This window comes from Canis lupus, chromosome 22 (genome assembly GCF_011100685.1).
Source record: "Canis lupus familiaris isolate Mischka breed German Shepherd chromosome 22, alternate assembly UU_Cfam_GSD_1.0, whole genome shotgun sequence".
Taxonomy (NCBI): Eukaryota; Metazoa; Chordata; class Mammalia; order Carnivora; family Canidae; genus Canis; species Canis lupus.
In genome coordinates, this window is record NC_049243.1 from 448,253 (window position 1) to 467,637 (window position 19,385).

General features: G+C 48.0%; 1 long non-coding RNA gene across 1 annotated transcript; it reads right to left on the reverse strand.

Annotated features, from left to right (window-relative positions):
• Positions 1-4,065: 4,065 nt before the first annotated feature.
• On the reverse strand, positions 4,066-13,930 carry LOC102156068. The gene is made up of 3 exons (XR_005376114.1): positions 13,544-13,930; positions 13,376-13,441; positions 4,066-4,725 (listed from the first exon to the last, which is right to left on the reverse strand). It is a non-coding gene; the product is annotated as an uncharacterized LOC102156068 (long non-coding RNA).
• Between the last annotated feature and the right edge of the window lie 5,455 nt (positions 13,931-19,385).

Genomic DNA, 19,385 nt, shown 5'->3' on the forward strand with positions numbered 1-19,385 from the left:
CCTGCACCACCCTGTGTGGCCCCAGACCCCAAGGACCGTAGCTCAGCTATCCGTGCATCGCCGTTGCCTGACAATGTCAGGCCTGAAGACACTACTTCACAGCCTCGCTGTTGAATAACCAGAATTTCTATTGTGTGGTTGGAGCTAGAAGGGTACATCTGTAAGGGGCGCCCGGGTGGCTCAGTGGGTCGAGCACCCGGCCCCTGATTACAGCTCAGGTCATGCTCTCGGGATGGTGGGATCGAGCCCCAAGTCGGGCTCCGTGCTCAGCCGGGAGTCTACTTGGGATTCTCTTCCTCAAAAAAATTAATTAATTAATTCATTCATTCATTAAAAATTAAAAAAAAAAGATTCTCTTCCTCTGTCTCAGTGCTCTCTCTCCTTCTCTCTTAAATATATAAATCTTAAAAAAAAAAAAAAGAATATATCTATAAGATAGTGTGATTTGGGAATCCACACCCAGAAGTCAGTCTTGTTCATTATTTGTGTATGTATTAAATAATAAATAGTGTCCTTTGAACTTCCCAGCTACTAAAGGGCCGAGTTCTGTCTTGGCTCACTCCGTACCAGTAGGGCCTTGCACCGGGGTGGGGGTGGGGGCCGCAAAGGTGTTGGAATCCTTTGGAGGCGCCGCTTTGATGTAACTGAAGCAATGCTGCCAGGGTGCCGAGGGGCTGGGCTGGGGGGCCGGGGGCCGGGCCCACAGCCCTGGTTAGGTTTTCCCGTAGATCCTTTCAGGCTCGGATTCCCCGTGACTCAACCACCTCACCTTTCCCGAGGAGAAACCACTAATGAAAAGGATCATTTCCCTTGGCAGTTCCCCCAAGGGAGGCCTAAGCATAGGCTTCCTGAGGGACGCAGCCATGAGGCCAAGATTTAGTTTTTTTCTTCTGTGGCGCTTGGAAATTATTCTCTATTTTCCGAAAAGATTTCAGAGATTTTGCTTTTAATTTACGTTTGAGTAAGGAATACTGTGTGTGTACTCAAAGCTCAGAAGCCTGCAGTGCAGTGTCCCCCTCGCCCCCGCCTGCCGCCTTGCCCGGCCGGCCTCTCCCGGGGGCGACCAAAGCTGCTGCTCTCTTCTGTTCTTCCAGAGACACCGTATATGCCTTTAGGACGTGGTTTGCGTTTCCTCCTGCCCTTTACACGCGCGTTAGGTCAGTCCACACGGTTCTGCGCCTTGGCCTTTATTCACCAGAGGGTTGAGGGGGGAGCTCCCGGCCTAGCGGGACAGATCGGTGCCGGCCGCCCGGCCCGGGCCTCTCCGCCGCAGGGCACCCCGAGGCCTAGAGACAGCTCCCCTGTGCGTGAGCCTGGGGTCCCCTCTCCGGCTTCCCGTCTAGCTTAGTAACAGTTCAGCAATAATTATTTTAAACCTCCTTTCAAGGGCCGCCTGGGGGCTCAGGGGTTGAGCATCTGCCTTAGGCCCAGGCCATGACCCCGGGGTCCTGGGATCGAGTCCCGCATCGGGTCCCCGCAGGGAGCTGCTTCTCCCCCGGCCTGGGTCTCCGCCTCTCTCTGTGTCACTCAAGAATAAGTAAATAAAATCTTTAAAAATAATTAAATAAGCAAGCCTCCTTTCCACCCTCCTCCCCAGCCTCGCCTTCCTCGTTCTCAGAAATAAGCTGCCTCCCTCCCTCGCCGAGAAAGCACCTGTCAGATGGGGTTCCTGCCACGTCGTGGTGTCACCTGTGCCCTGCAGTCCCCGGGCTCTGCTTCCCCCAAGCCTGCCTGGGAAGCAGATGGCAGCTTGGCCGCCGGCGGGGGACAGGGCGTCGCTGGCTTAGGGTGCAGCGGGGCGGCCTGCAGCAGCCCAAGCTCTGGGCGGGAGCACCCAGGGCGGTCCCCGCAACGCCGGCACGGGAACTGGGGAGCGGTGGCCACTCAGTGCAGGTTTGCTCAGTAGATGCATCTGTGGGTGACATGTGCGCGTGCTGTTAGGACGAGTGTCGCCGCGACCACGCCTCCTCGGCCTGGCGGGTGTCGCCGAAGCGCCTCTGCCCCTGGAGCCCCGAGACACCGGGTTCTGGCCCAGGGATGCAGGAACCTGTACCCGTGTCACCGTCGTGTCCCTGTGTCACGCTGTGTCCCTGCCATGTCCCCGTGTCTCTGCTGTGTCCCCATGTCACACCATGTCCCTGCGCCGGGAAGGGGCCCTGCTCTTTCCTGGGCTGAGGGTGAGGCCTCGTGTGACGTGTGTCCGGAGCTACTGACCCCGTGCAGTCAGCCGGGGGGCCGGTGGCCTGGCCCAAGCACAGGACAGCACAGGGCCTGGGCCGCCTGTTGTCCAGGGCCAGCGAGTGCGTGTCTGCTGGGCAGACCAACCGGCCACAGCTCGAAGGTTAGGTCCCCGCCTCCCCAGGCGGTCCCAGGCCATCGGGAAACACAGAGTGACCGAGGAGGCGGGCCCCTGCTGCCCCGCAGATAGCACGTGACAGTGGTGTCAGCTGCTGCCAGGCCCAGGTCGGCTGTCCCCTCGCCGTCCCCACCGCCACAGCCACCAAGGGCAAGTGTCCACAGGGGTGGAGCCAAGGGTCTTGGCGCCGCCACTTCTGACCCGTACCGGGTGGCCCACAGCTTGCTTGCCCTCCAAGACCGAATCAAAATTTTGTATTTATCATTTTTGTTTCCACGGGGTTTAATGACTACCTGTGGGTTGACTGAATGTCTTGCCGTTAATAAGCTCTGGAACCTTCAGTGACTTCTATTACGTTTTCCAGGCTTCATCATCCTTGTCGATGCAATAAAGTTTGACTGTCGGATTTTTCAAATTATTATTATTTTCTTGAATGTTTTATTTAAATTTGATTTGCCAACATATAGCATATCACCCAGTGCTCATCCCGCCAAGTGCCCGTCACCCAGTCACTCCCACCCCCGCCCTCCTCCCCTTCTACCACCCCTAGTTCCTTCCCCAGAGTCAGGAGTCTCTCCTGTTCTGTCTCCCTTTCTGATATTTCCCACCCATTGTCTCTCCTTTCCCCTTTATTCCCTTTCACTATTTATATTCCCCAAATGAATGAGACCATATAATGTTTGCCCTTCTCCGACTGACTCACTTCACTCAGTGTCACTCCCTCCAGGTCCCTCCACGTCGAAGCAAATGGTGGGTATTTGTCGTTTCTAATGGCTGAGGAATATCCCACTGTATACAGAGACCACAGCTTCTCTATCCATCATCTGTCGATGGACACCGAGTCTCCTTCCACAGTGTGGCTATTGTGGACATTGCTGCTGTGAACATTGGGGTGCAGGTGTCCTGCCGTTTCACTGCATCTGTATCTTTGGGGTAAATCCCCAGCAGTGCAATTGTGGGGTCGTAGGGCAGGTCTATTTTTAACTCTCTGAGGAACCTCCACACAGTTTTCCAGAGTGGCTGCACCAGGTCACATTCCCACCAACAGTGCAAGAGGGTTCCCCTTTCTTCACATCATCTCCAACATCTGTTGTGTCCCATCTTGTTAATGTTCCCCATTCTCACTGGGGTAAGGTGGGATCTCATCGTGGTTTTGATTTGTGTTTCCCCGACGGCAGGTGACATGGAGCATTTCCTCCTGTGCTTGGTGGCCGTGTCTGTGCCTTCCTTTCTTTTTTTTTTAAAGATTTATTTATTCATTTATGATATATATATAGAGAGAGAGAGAAAGAGAGAGAGAGAGAGAGAGGTAGAGACACAGGCAAGAGAGAAGCAGGCTCCATGCAGGGAGCCCCACGTGGGACTCGATCCCGGGACTCCAGGATCACACCCTGGGCCAAAGGCAGGCGCTAAACCGCTGCGCCACCCAGGGATCCCTGTCTGTGTCTTCCTTGGAGAAAGGTCTGCTCGTGTCTTCTGCCACTATTGACTGGATTGTTTCTTGGGTTCCAAATTATTTTTCAACAGTTTGAGCCCTTTCTTCAAACAAAGTCTCAGAACCCAACATGTAACAGAAAAAAGTGGGGCTACTCTAGATAGAATAGGTTGGGAGGCCCTAAGACCTCCTGCCCTCCCTTCTCCCTCCCCACCCTCCCTTCTGCCCAGAGCCCCTCGTGAGCCGAGGGTGCTGCGAGGCGCCCCGTGAAGAAAACACCCCGCCGGATGGTGTGTCCACAACACCAACTCCCAGGCCCGTAGGGAGACCTGTCGGCTGGGACCGGGGACTCCCCAGCTACAGCCTCTTCATTCTTGGGGGCTGAACAAGGCAGGGCCATCGAGGATGATCAAGCTTTGAAACCTCTTTGCTCGGGTGGGATTGCGTCAGGCCAGCCCAGGTCAGTTGAGCATGCACGGGTAAGCAGAGTTGGAGACTATCCGGGTCCTTGATAAATCAGCAGTGAATACGGACGTAGTAACAACAAACTGTGAACATGGTAACATATAAATAAATAAATTTTTTTTGCATTTAAATAATAAGACTATAAAGCGATAAGTACATCACTAACAAATAATTTTTAGCCGACAGAGGTTCTCGATGGATCGTGAAAATGAGGGGTGGAGTTAACAAAAAGAATCCGTGGGGCGTTGAGGCTAATGATGGGGAATCCCACTTTCTTCCTTTTCATCCATAAATGAGGTGGCCCGGAAAGGTGGGGCGGCTTCGAGGGCCGGAGTCGCGGCAGACGTGGCATCCGTGGCACCAGCCCCACGGCGCTTCTCCGTGAGCCCGGCCGTTGCCTCCCCGCTCCGCGCTCCGGGCCCCGCCGCGCTGAAATGTGGAGCATCCTCGGTGTCTCAACAGCCATTACCTGAATTCCCAAAGTTTGAAGGGGTGCAGGAGACGGACAGTAGGAATCACCGTAACCTGGACATGTTTACTTACCAAGTGACTGCGCCTAAAACCCGCTCAAATATCCATCTCCATTCAACATGAGCACTGATTCTCTCCATCCAGGATCAAGCCTTTCATCAGGTCCCCAGCTGATGGCCGCATTTTTATACATATTTGACAATACGGCACAAATACAATGCAAATCAAAGTGAAGAGATTGCTCATCTTGCAAAGCTATGGAACTTTTCAAGATTCGTGAAGGAGCGATCCCTGGGTGGCGCAGCGGTTTGGCGCCTGCCTTTGGCCCAGGGCGCGATCCTGGAGTCCCGGGATCGAATCCCACGTCGGGCTCCCGGTGCATGGAGCCTGCTTCTCCCTCTGCCTGTGTCTCTGCCTCTCTCTCCCTCTCTCCCTCTCTCTGTGTGGCTATCATAAATAAATAAAAATTTATAAAAAAAATAAACTTGAATGTTTAAAAAAAAGATTCGTGAAGGAGGTCAGGGTGCTCAGTTGCATAGTGCAGGAGAGGGAGTGACGGGGCGCCATCGACGAGGTGGGCACAGGGCAGCTTGGGTGGAGACTGGTCGTTCTTGGATGTTCTCATTTTGATTGGGATGGGGAGTTTGGGGAGCCTTTAAGCAAGAGAAGTGACGATCAGATTTATCTCTAAAACCTTCATTTGGACACTGGCAAGTGGTCTAAAGTATACGATCTTGCTATTGCATTTCTGGGATTCTATCCCAAAGACTCATGTATGGACTGACACATGTATGAGGTTATTTATTATTGCCTTATTTGTAAGAGCAAAAACTGGATGCATTTGTGATGTGCAGCACAAGGGGCCTGGTTAGACAAGGGTGGTGTGACGCGCAGCTGTGGAAACAGACAAGGAAGGTCTCTATCTACGGCTATGGGAAGAGTTGGAGGACGCGTTTGTAAGTGAAAGAAAGCAAGATTCGCAACAGTATGGAACAGGGACGCCCAGGGGGGCTCCGTGGCTGAGCATCTGCCCTCGGCTCAGGGCGTGACCCCGGGGTCCCGGCATCAAGTCCCGCATCGGGCTCCCGGCACTGAGCCTGCTTCTCCCTCTGCCTGTGTCTCTGCCTCTCTCTGTGTTTCTCATGAATAAATAAATAAAACTTAAAAAAAAAAAAAGAAAGCTGCTGAAGTAGTTCAGGCAAGGGGTGGCGGCAGCAGGCACTGGAAGGCAGCGGAGGAGGTAGTGAGATGGGTGGGTTTGGGGGTAGAGAGCTAATGGACCTGTCGGTGGATCAGGTGTGAAAGAAGGAAAAAAGACTCAAAAATAAGTCCTAGAAGGTTGTCTTGAGCAGCTAGAGGAGAGAAGATGACTTGGGCAGGGGGTGGGGGGTGGGGGGCACCAAGGAAGATCAAGAACCAAGAGTTGTATGTTGGACGTGCTGAGACCATGTTTGAATGCAGAGGTCCACAGCTGAAGAGAAATATCTGGAAGGATGAAGACTGCAGAGATTTTTCCAAAGATGAGTCCAACTCCCATGAGTCCAAAGTAAAGGATTGAGAGACCCCGGTGAAATCACTAAAACTCTCAAACCAATGTTCATCTTCATCGTTGTGCTGCACAAATGAAACATACGGGAAGGAGCGTCATTTCTGCTAGTTTAGAATGTTGTTGGAAAAGCCAGGTTAAAGACTCTGAAGCAATCCCTGGATTTGTTCTTCGTTGTCAAAATCAGCCGGTAGTTATCACAAGAGCCTACATTTTGTTCAACATAAAGTAAAAATAAATATAGTTTCGCAATTTTTGTTTCATTTTTCAAGATGAAGTTTGTTTAAATATATTATTTATTTATTTATTCATGAGAGATACAGAGAGAGAGGCAGAGACCCAGGCAGAGGGAGAAGCAGGCTCCATGCAGGGAGCCCGACGTGGGACTCGATCCCGGGACCCGGAGTCACGACCTGGGCCGGAACAGATGCTCAACCCCTGGGCTCCCCGGGGCATCCCTGATTTTTCAAGATGAAGTTTGAATCAGAGACTTTTCACTATTTATATGAAACACAAGTGACTTACTCTAAGTGGCCTTTCCAGTGTCCTGAACAAGGTGCAAACAAACATAATTTGGGAAACAAATGTTCTTTAAACTTTTCCTCTTAGACGCTAAGTTCCCATCTAACTGAATAACTGACTATATAACTGGGGCTGATAATGGGGTAGGAGGTAGAGAGTAATACTTTTTTCCTACTTTAGCACTCGAGAAGCTAATAAATAAATAAATAGATAGATAAATAAATAAATATATATATATTTTTGTTGTTGTTTTGTTTTTTTGTAAAAATAAAGCACTGCTTTCTTCAGCTTTCTGCCTTCAACTACTAACTTGTCTTCTGCGCAGTCGCCCTGAGTAGGACAGACTTCGGACATGTCCCAGGGCTCCCAGGAGTCAGGTACTGCTGCTGCGTTTGCCGCAGTGTCTCGGAAAGTCCAGGAAGCCAAACAGGGTCACGTCACGCAGGCCTGAGATCTGGGTGCCGTGGAGCCGGGGCCTGGCTGGGTCCTCACGGGGCCCTCCTGGTGCTCGCCTCGCAGACAGACAACTAGCTTGTGTCTCTTCCTGCGGCCGTGAGGGCCCCCCTCCATGGCCTGCCGTAACCCTCTTCGCCTCTCAGGTGTCCTGAGGTCCCCATCCACGCGGTGTCATGTTGGTGATCAGGGTTTTAACCTAGGGGCTTGGGGACGGGGGCACACGAGCGTTCACCTGCAGCTCAGAGGCCTTTCCGCCTGGAGACCCTCAAACCTGCAGGTGCCCGGGCATCGGCTGCCGAGAGCCTCCCCGAGTCCTCCCTGGGCTCCCCGAAGGAAGGTGCCTCCCTCCATGTCGTCTCCGCTCCTGGGAGGTGGGGACAGCACAGCGCGGCCGGGACGGGGAGGAGGATCAGGCCCGGGCCCAGGCCCCGGCAGGCGCCCACCCCAGCTTCCCGCAGGGCCAGGAGCCGGGCACCGGTCCCCAGCAGGCCTGGGCCGCGCAGCCCTTGCTCCCAGCCCTGGCTTCCAGGTCACCCGCCGCCGACTCCGGGAGGGCTCTCTTCTCCCTCAAGAGCATATTCAAATAACACATGACCGAAGCATCGCGGCCTTCTATTTCGCGTGGGCCACGGCGCAGCATGAAAGGCCAGTGGGGGGCCCAGAGTGCACCCCCGGCTGCACCCGGGCTGGCGGCCTGCCCTCTGCATGCACCCTGCCCTCACCTGCGGAGGAGCGGAGCCCTCCCCGGCTTGGCACCACGGGTCGTGTCTATGGCAGGGAGCAGTGTGTGCTCCTCGGGACCCATCTCTGAACGCGTTACCATGAGAGAGAACCGAGTTTTAATCCCATTATGCGAGAATTTATATTTATTTCTTAAAGAACTATAACGACAGGAAGCCAAATTTCGGTCCGAGCATTCTTGGAAAAAAAAAATGAAGAGAATAATAAAATGAAATAGCCAGGCGGGCAGCAGGCCTTAAGAATTCCCCAGCACGGGCTGTGTGGCTCCATCTGAAAATCAGGACTTAGATGCCGAGTTGATTTATCATACATCTAAAAATTCCCAGACCGTAGATTTTCTGCTCATTCATTTCCATCATCGTAATTTATTCAGCCTTCAGTTTTCAAGATCCTTTATGACCATTAGTAAGATTTTTAAAATAGCCCTGCACAGGCAGGATTTCACAAAGAACATTCAGGCTCTCCTTTCCTCCGTCACTTAGCTGCAGGTCAGGGTTTGGAGGAGACCAGAGGATCTTTCTCACGGTACCAAAGTAGGCTAATCTGCAGTCACGAAGAAAATTTTTCTTCAGGATTCTTATTCATTTATTTATTTATTTATTATTTATTTATTTATTTGTTTATTTATTTATTTATTTATTATTTTTCTTTTTAAGAGACCACATGCCTTTCACATGCCCAAAGCCGGGCTTGAACTCACCACCCTGAGATCAAGACCTGAGCTGAGACTCAGAGGTGGATGCTTAACCCTCTGAGCCACCCAGGTGCCCCAGAATTCTATTTTATTTTATTTAAGATTTTATTTATTTATTTGAGAGACAGAGCGAGAGCACGAGCTGGGGAGGCAGGGGCAGAGAGGCAATGGGAGAAGGACAAGCAGCTCCCCGCTAAGCAGGGAGCCCAAAGCCTGGCTCCATCCCAGAACCCTGAGCTCATGACCCGAGTCAGGTGCAGATGCCCAGGTGCCCTCTCTTTTATTTCTCTAGGTAATTTCTCCATTTATTCCCTTTCAATGTTTGAATTTTGTCATTATCTGTTGAAAATCCTTTTATCATGTAATTATAGAAAAATGAAAATGAGACACATGAAAAAGAAAAATTATCCATAATCCTGACAGCAGAATAAACCAGGGTGGTTTATTTACATACAGACCTTTGCCAAAATGGGGTATATATTAGCATTTACAATTTTTACAAGCTACATTCATGCCATTTTATATGTTAGCTTACCAATATGTAATAAATATTATCCATGTCAATAAACACACTATTAAAATATTATTTGATAGATGCACAATATTTTATAAATACGTTGTCCTGGGGAAATAACCAGTTATTTATACAAAGATTTATTTACAAGGAAGTCCATTGATGCATTGTTTACAGAAGTTAAAAAACAAACAAACAGGAAATAATATAAATGTTTGATAGCATGATATTGATTTAAAAACTACAATATGCACAAACTATAAAATATCATGCAACTATTAAATAATATTTTAATGGTGTATTTATTGGGATTAGAATACATTTACCACAATGAGCACTGAGGAATGTACAGAATTGCTGGATCACTATATCATACACCGGAAACTAACGTAACATTCTATGTTAATTATACTAGAATCTTAAAAATTCTTAATAAAATTGGGTGAAAGAGGTTTTAAAAAGAGTCCTGTCTATATACTTATCATACACACATGTATATTCTATGTACAGAATTACATATATTCCAACTTGTTTTTCTGAAGTTTGTCCTAACTTTAAATTTAATTTTCTGGGCATAAAGGTTATCTTAATAGCCAACTATATCAGCCGCCTGGGTGGCTCAGTGGGTTGGGCATCTGCCGACAGCTCCGGTCATAATGCCAGGGCCTGGGATCGAGCCCCAAGGCCCGCACCCGGCTCAGAGGGGAGCCGGCTTCTCCCTCTCCCTCTCCTCACTTGTGCTTTCTCTTTCTCTCTCACTCACTCCCTCTCTCAAATAATTCTTAAGAGTCTTTTTAAAAAAGTAATCAAATGTATCAATTTTTCCTTTATAATTCTGCCTATGTCACAATACTAAAAATGTGTTTCACATTCAGTACACGAAATTATATAAATAATCCAAGAGAAACTTTATTTCCTCCCAGTTTACAGATTTCCTAAAAACTTGTTCACATTTAAATCTTTAGCCTACACAACCTCTGATTATAGCTCTGAGGTAAGAACCTAACTTTATTTTTTCCTACTGTTTAGGCAATTATATTAACATTTATGAAATAGTTCCTTTCTTCAATTGAAGTGCTATTATTAATATATAATAAATTCTTAAATTTAAATTTACTTCCAGACTTTTTATTCTGATTGGTTCTTCTGTCTATGAGTCCTATACCAATACTATACTTTCAATCAGTATCATTTTATAATATATTTTGACTTTTTATATCTTATCTCATGTCTTTTATTTATTTTTAAAAGATTTTTTAAAAGATTTTATTTATTTATTCATGAGATACACAGAAAGAGAGGCAGAGACACAGGCAGAGGGAGAAGCAGGCTCCATGCAGGGAGCCCGACGCTGGACTGGATCCTGGGTCCCCAGGATCATGCTCTGGGCTGAAGGCGGCGCTAAACCGCTGAGCCACCCAGGCTGCCCTATTTTTAAAGATTTTATTTATTTATTCCTGAGAGACACAGAGAGAGGGGCAGAGACACAGGGAGAGGGAGAAGCAGACTCCCCGCTGAGCAGGGAGCCGGTTGCGGGACTCGATCCCAGAAGCCCGGGATCATGACCTGAGCTGAAGGCAGATGCTTAACCATTAAGCCACCCAGGACCCCATCTTGCATATATTTTTATACTATGTTACATATAGTATCTTCTTTATACTAATTTTAGCACACTTCTTCTTCCTCCACCCTCTCAAATCCTTTGGGGCTTTCATTGAGATACTATTAAATTTATATGTGAATTCAGGAAGAAATTACTCTTTACAATATTAAAATATCAAGAAACAGAGTTTATCCTTCCATTTATTTAGGTCTTTGATTGTGACCCTCAATCAAGATTTATAGATCCTTCTCTTATCCTAGCGCATTTCACGTTAAGTTCATTCTTAATGTTGTTATTGTTAAATAGGATTTTTTCTTTCTTTTTTTTTGATTTTTTAAATTATACTTTTTAACTTTTATCCAGCCTATTGACTTATTTTAAATTACAGCTTCGCTGACATATCATTCACTTACTATAAAATTCATCCTTCTAATGTGTACTTCTCAGTGGTGTTTTGTATTTTCACGGGGTTTTGCAGCTACCACAACGATCTACTTTAGAACATGTTTGTCACCCGGTAAAAACACCCCGTGCCCATCAGCAGTCACTCCCTATCTCCCCTCCCCCCAGCTCTATGAGTCTCCTCATTAGCTGTTTCTAATCTGTTTTTTGTAATGAAACTATAATCATCAGCTTAGTTTCCTGAGTCCTGTGAGTCATTCCAGTGAATTATCCACTCGAAGGGAGTCATGGAGACACCTGAGTAATCGCTCTGTGATCAGAAGTGTGGACGGCCCGGGACCTCCAAAGGGCAGGCAAATCATACCTGTGGTCTTGTCAGGTTGTGCCCTTTACTTTGTGGGGTGACCCTAACTCCAGGTGGTCAGTATATCCAATAGTGGCTGAAGCGCAAGTCTCTTCTCATGTGGTTTTCGACCAACTGTATGTTGTCTTTGGAGAAAAGTCTCCTTAAGTCTTTTGCCCATTTTTAAATTGGGTTATTTATCTTTTTATCATTGATTTGCAAGAGTTCTTTATATATTATAAACATCAGATACATCAGATATATCATTTGTGAATATTTTTTTCCATTTTTTTCCACTTTCTTGGTGGTGTCCTTTGAAGCACAAAAGTTTTAAAGCGTGACCAAGTCTCATGTATCTATTTTTTATTTTGTCATTTGTGCTTTTGGTATTATATTTAAACCAGCCATTGCTAAATCCAAGGTCACAAAGACTTACTCCTGCGTTTTCTTCCAAGATTTTTTTATTTTAACTGTTATGATCCATTTACAGTTAAGTTGTATGTATGGTGTGAGGTAGGGGTCCAAATTCATTCTTTTGCATGTGGATATCCAGTTGTCCCAGCATCTAGCCTATCGACTTTTATTTTTTTTTTATTTAAAAAAATTTTTTAAATTTATTTTTGATAGTCACACACACAGAGAGAGAGAGAGAGGCAGAGACATAGGCAGAGGGAGAAGCAGGCTCCATGCACTGGGAGCCCGATGTGGGACTCGATCCCGGGTCTCCAGGATCACGCCCTGGGCCAAAGGCAGGCACCAAACCGCTGCGCCACCCAGGGATCCCCTTAAAAGTTTTATAACTACCCACCTGACATTAGTTTTAACAGACTTAATGGATTATTGTATATTTTTCAAGTAGATATTATCATGTATAAATGATGAATTTGCTTTCTCTTTAACAATATACGTATGTATTATTTTGTTTCTCAGGTATTAAAAAAAACAGTGGTGAACACATCATCTTTGTACTATTCTTCACATTAATGGGAGTGTTTCTAGACATTTGCCACCACTAAGGACTGTACTTTGTCTTTATTCAGTAATAAATGCCTTTCAGTATCTACCACGGCATGTGTATTTTGCTACTACTGATATAAACTGAGGAAACATAACATTACTGTAAAATTGCTTTCAAATTATGTTTGAGAATATATTGTTATAATTTCTACTTGCATATGGCTTAAGTTTTGTTGGAGGTGCCTTTAACAATCATTTTTGAGGAATATTTTTCTACAACAATATTTATCCAGAGCAGTTTATTTTTCCATTAAAAAAAAAAAAAAGTCCTGACAAACTACAAGAGACTCTTAACCCTGGGCGAACCCTGGGAAACAAACATAGGGTCTCTGGAGGGGAGAAGGGTCGGGGGGTGTCGGGCACTAAGGAGGGCACCTGATGGGATGGGCACTGGGTGTTATATGCAAATGATAAATCACTAAATTCTACCCCTAGAACTAGAAATACAGTATATGTTAACTAAATTGAATTTAAATAAAAAATAAATAAATAAGGCCTTCCTCATAAATGAAATATATAGTGTTTTTGACTCTCTCTAGGAGAGAATAATTTCTCTTGAACATTGTAGTTTTAAGAGTCAATCAATACATGAACTTGAATAGATAATTCACACTTCAGATTTCAAAAGGTAGACTACAGTACGTACTGTAGAAGAAAACCTCTTTTTCACCCCTCCCCTATAGGCGGCCTGTGCTTCTCCTTACAAGCAGTTACTATTAGAGAGGAGGAAGCAGATTGTTTTTAATAAAGGAAATACATATGCACCTACAAAAATATCTGTAATATATACAAACCATATCAGATGTTTACCCAAGAAAAACAAGGTGTTGAGCTGTCCTATGGCGTCAGAGGGGAGGCAAAGACTTGGTGAAGAGTCTGGTCACAAGAAAGAGAGAGAAGAAGCTGAGAAAAACTATTTGGTGTTTTCCCAATATTGTCAGTTACTAGTTTATTTAAACCCCAAGTTCATTTTCTCACCGAGTCCCGGCAAGAGCTAAATCTGGGATCCATCCACACGAAGTGCACTGGGCGGAGAGTCCACAACCTCAGCCTCGGGCCTTGGCGGCCACTAGGACAGGTCACTCCCGAGGGCAGGCGACCTGGACGCCAGCGACAGGCCAAATCCCTGCACCCAAATTTAGTGTACCAAGCCTCTTCCATTAGAGCAGAGAAGCTTGAACACATCGAGATCATGCCACGGAAATAACTTAAAACCTTTCTCCAAATAAATCTGTACTGTGCTGTAAACAACTGAACAGTCATGGGAACTGGGATGTGTAAGGAGGCTGAGCTGGCCGTGGGGGCGGGCGGGCACCTCGAGTGGAGGCCGGGAGGCTGCCCCGGGACTGAGGGGAGGGGGGGAGGAAGAGGGGAGCCCAGCAGGGAATGGGGAGGAGGTGGGGGAGGGGAGGGGAGGGGGAGGGGAGGGTGGAGAGGAGAAGGAGTGGGGGAGGGGAAGCAGTGTGAGAAGGGAGGGTGAGGGGAGGGCATGGGGAGGGGAAGAGGTGGGGGAGGGGAGGGAGCTGGAGGAGATGGGGAGGGGAGTGGGGGAGGGGGAGGGGAGGCGAGGCGGGGGAGGGGAGTGGGGGAGGGGAAGGCCTTATCCTTGGGGGCCTCGTCTCTTGATCTTCGACCGGTTCTTCCTTGAGCACATGCCGCAGGTGCAGCGGGGAGCCCGCAGGGCAGGCCCGAGGGGTGCAGGCGTCCTTGCCCATGTTCCCAAAGCCTCCCTCCCCACCCGAGGAGGACACATGGGTGCGGCGACAGTGTCCCCAGACAGCCCCCCAGTCCCGGGGGACCCTATGGCCAGGATCATACCAGCACTTAATCCCCCAGCACTGGCCACACCACTTACTTACCTTGACCAGTATCTTCTGCATTTCCACGACCCCCAGAGATGCTCTAATTCACCGTTTTAAGAGGTATTCCCCAGAACCCTTCTGATGGGGGACCCACCTCCACCCCACACAGTTTCACGAGGGAGCAAGGTTGCCCAGGCCGCGTAGACACGACTCGGGGTCTGCAGTCGTCTTGGCCCCTTGGGCTCCTCTTACTGGGCCCTGCCCACCTCACCGACAGGATGTGACATCTTATCTTCGTGTCTCGCCACTGAAGGGAGATACTTCCTCTGAGGCAGCCCTCAAAACCATGTAGTACTTGGGAAGGGGGAAAGGTGATTTTATAAAGTTGGGTTTATTCTGCCATTTACAACCAGTCTGCAGTAGAGCACAGGGCTTTGTTCTCCGAGCTGTGACAGAGCTGTTCAAAAAAAAAAAAAAAAAAAAAAACGGGCAGCCTGGGTGGCTCAGCGGTTTAGCGCTGCCTTCAGCCCAGGGCGTGGTCCTGGAGTCCTGGGATCGAGTCCCACCTCGGGCTCCCTACATGGAGCCTGCTTCTCCCTCTGCCTGTGTCTCTGCCTCTCTCTCATGTTTCTCTGTCTCTCTCTCATAAATAAATACAATCTTAAAAAATATATTTAAAAAAAAACTCCTCTGGACTTGTGAAGATTACCAAGTATTTTTCTTCATCTTTAATTTCTTTACCACATATTACACACAGATTACATGGCAGAGACTGGGCGGGCGCCGAGGCCCCAGAGCTGGAATCCCCTGTCCCGACCTCCAATTGCTCAGTGTCTCGGGGGCAGGAGCCCCACAAATCCCCACCTGCTAAGGACAGGACAGAAGCGCAGGTGCCCACGGTGCCCGCCCATGCTGGGCGTCAGGGAAACGTTTCTGTGCGGATGTCGAACCTGAGCTGAGCGTCTTACGGATGCGAACGATGTAGGAAGTAACCAGAGGACGGAGTGTGAGTGTGAGTGTGAGCGTGAGCGTGTGGGGTTCCGGGCTCAGGAACAGTGGGGAGAGCCCCCCTCCTGTGTCCGCCCCTCTGGGCCAGGGCCCAACCCTCACCCATCGCTGGACGTCTGGGCCCGTCGGGCCTGTCGTGAGTGCTCATGGGTACTCGTGGAACTTCAGTGAACTGGGCTGCAAACCGTCACTGCTGTCTTCTGGGTGCTGGGGATGGGGCAGTGTTGAACCGGGGGTTTCTGTCCTCGGGGAGCACACGCCCCGGGGAGGCCGGACCACGAGGCGGCGGTTACTGAGAACGTCCCACCTGCCGGGCGCTGTCCCGGAGCTGCGTGTGGCCGCGTGCGATCTCCGCGGCCTGTGGCAGGTGTCAGGATGTGATCCCCAGGAGTCACTCCTGAGGACACGGAGAGGTTAAGAGACGTATCCGAGGCTCCCCGGCTGTGAGGCACAGCTGGCGTCCAAGGTCGGGAATCTTGCTTCCACACTCGGTCCTAACGTCTAGGGTTAGCCTTTCAAGAATTCCAAAATGCCTTTCCAGCTTATTTTTGGGCAATGAAATAAAAAAGAAACTCTAAATGTCCATTCTCCCTCGGTCCTTTTTCTCTTTAGCAACCTAAGATTTAATTTTATTTGACAGAAACACTTGAAAATAATAGACATGTAAAGAAGCAAGAGTAGGATGGGGGAGGGGCCTGGCTCAGGCAGTTAAGGGTCTGACTCTTGCTCTGTCTCAGGTCACGGGCTCGGGATTGTGGGGTCGACCGCGAGTCAGCTCCGAGCTCAGCACGGAAGCTGCTTGAGATCCCTGCGTGCTCCCTTCGCCTCTGCCCCTCTCCCTGCTTCTGCACTCTCGCTAAATAAATAAAATCTTTTTTTTTTAAGCAAGATTAAAATTAAAATTAAAGATAATACGCCCTTTAAAAAAGTAAAGAAGAGGGGCACCGGGGTAACTCAGTGGTGGAGCGTCTGCCTCCGGCCCAGGGCATGACCCCGGGGTCCCGGGATCGAGTCCTGCACCGGGCTCCCCACAGGGAGCTGCTCCTCCCTCTGTCTCTCTCTCTTTCTCTCTCTCTGTCTCTCATGAATAAATAACTAAAATCTTAAAAAAAAAAAACAAGAAAAGTCAAGAGGAGATAATGGTCATATCAGACATCTAAGTGCATTAAAAATACACTGATTAAGCCCAGAGGCGTGGTGACCACAGTCGCTGGTGCGGCCTGGAGCAAAGGACAACCTGTGCGTGCGCAGATGTGCGACAGCCCCCGGGCTTACCTGCCCCCTGGCTCTTGCGGGCGGGGCTCCGGTGACCTGAGGCCCAGCTCCCACGCCCGCCCGGGGAGCCTCGTCCTGGCGCCGCCCTTGGCCTACACGCGCCGTGGGGCCCATGCAGGCCAGGCCCCAGCACAACGGGACCCGAAAGGCCGCAGACACAAGCACATGGATGCAGGGGCTTGGGCGGCCTCCTTCCGACCCGGGACCTAGGAATGGGGGCGACAGTGAGACAACAGGACGGACACGCGCTGCGCCACTCGGCCCCTTGCTTTGTCGCCGGGCGGTGGCTTCTCCAGCCAAACCAGCACCTGGCGGCAGGTCCAGGAGCAACAGGGAAGTCCATGCTTCTTAAGAAAAGGATGACACACGCAGTCCTTTCCCCCCCATCATGTGGGGAGAACCTTAGCATTTGCATGAATGAAATGACTGTAGTTTTACTATTTGATTTGAGCACGAAATTCCATGTAGTGTGTATTTTACCAAACTGGTAGCTGAAAACCGTCAAACACCAAGTTGGGTTTTTTTTTTAAGTGTTTAATTTTAATTCCAGTACAGTTAACATATAGTGTTACATTAGTGTCGGGTGTACCGTATAGTGAATTCTGTACAACACCCCGTGCTCATCACAAGCACCCTCCTTCACCCCATCCCCTATTTCACCCAACACCCCCTGTCACCAGCAGTGTGTCCTCTAGAGTTAACAGTCTGTTTCTTGATTTGTTTTTCTCTCTCTTTTGTTCTTTGTCTGTTTCTTAAATTCTACATATGAGTGAAATCATAAGATATTTGCATTTCTCTGATTGACTTTGCGCAGCATAATACCTTCTAGCTCCATCCACGTTGCTGCAAAGAACAAGAGTTCATTCTTTTTAATGGCTGAGTAATATTCCATTGTGTGTGTGTGTGTGTGTGTGTGTGTGTGTGTATCTCACATCTTCTTTATTGGCTCATCTATTGATGGCTACTTGGGCCATTTCCCTAATTTGCCTATTGTAAATAATGCTGCTATATACACAGGGGTGCATATGTCCTTTTGAATGAGTGTTTTTGTATTTTCCGGGTAAATTCCCAGCAGTGCAACTGCTGGATCATAGGGTAGCTCCATTGTTAACTTTTTGAGGAAACTCCACACTGTTTTCCACAGTGCACGAGGGTTCCTTTTTCTCCACAAACTTGCCAACACGTGTTGTTTCTTGTGGTTTTGATTTTAGCCATAAAAACCAAATTCTTGAATGCCATGTTATCTTGCCTGATTCTGGGAAAGAGGATATAGAAGTTCTGCACATTTCTCTACCAAATGTCCTGATGTTTTAAGATCATAAATTTAATACACCTGAAAATAATATAGCATTGTATCAACTATGCTTAAGTATGAACATAAAAATTACAGACTGTAAGTTTTTAAACTTAATTTATATAACTTTATTCTCCTATGAACATATTCCTCTCACTCAAAGACCCTAAAATGAAGATTGATATGCTATTTAGAAAGTTACTTTAAGGGCAGCCCCAGTGGCTCAGCGGTTTAGCACCGCCTTCGGCCCAGGGTGTGATTCTGGAGACCCGGGTTCGAGTCCCACATCGGGCTCCCTGCATGGAGCCTGCTTCTCCCTCTGCCTGTGTCTCTGCCTCTCTCTCCCTCCTCTCTGTGTATTCTTGTAAATAAATAAATAAATAAATAAATAAATAAATTAATTAATTAATTAATTAATTAAAAAGTTACTTTAATAAGGAAAGAGAGCTGCTAGCAGATTTACAAAGAATAGATTGGAAAGGATAAGACAGGACTCAGGTACATGTGTCCAGGTTGGAGAGGATGGAGCAATAGATGACGGACAGAAGAGAAAGACAAATTCAAGAGATTTAGGAAATAAATGGGATAGGATTTTACTAATCAAAAATAGTAGGAAAGAGAGGATTTGAATGAGGAGCTAAGAATGATACTCAGATTTCTGGCTTCTGTGCTTGGGCGGATCATGTATCGCTCAAGACGAGAGCCTAAAAGGGGCAGGCATGGGGGTGGGGTTGGGGTAAAGGGGAGATGAAGAATTTAAGTTAGGATGTGTTGAATTTGATACGTCCGTGTGGCCACCAAGGGGAAATGCGCAAAACGGAGCTGCTGCCCTAGGGCTCAGAAGTGCTCTGGGATGTCTGGGATATCTAGGCAAATATTTTAGGAAATCCTGAGATTATGGGTGAAGTCGGAGCCATGAGTTGGATGGGACCAAGCAACAAAAGTGCGACTGAAAGGAAAAGACAAGGTAAGAGCAGAGCCCTAGAAAAATAAGGATTTAATGGCTTAGAAAGAGAAGACAGAGAAAAATAATCATCAGAGGTAAGTTGGGAACCAGCAGAGTGTGATGTCACAGGTGCCAAAGAAGAGGGAACTTAAGAAGCAAGGTGGCCAATGGTCAATGACCCAGGAAGAGCGTGTATATCAGAGTCTGAGAATCCGTGATGGATTGGGTGATGTGGATGTCACCGCTGCCTGCTGGTAGCTTCACCGTTCAAGGGAATGGCAGCCAGACGGAAGCGCGTAAAGCAGCGTAAAGTAGGAGAGAAGCAGCGACGGCTTCATAGTGCTCTTTGAAGAGGGTGGTCTGTGATTGAAAAGAGAAGACTGGTGCAGAAGATGGAAGGCCTTTTTTTCTCTTTAAAGATAAAAAGGTCGAGCATGTTCATAGACTAAGGGAAGATAGCAGGAGAGAGAGAGATTGAGGTTACAATACTGAATG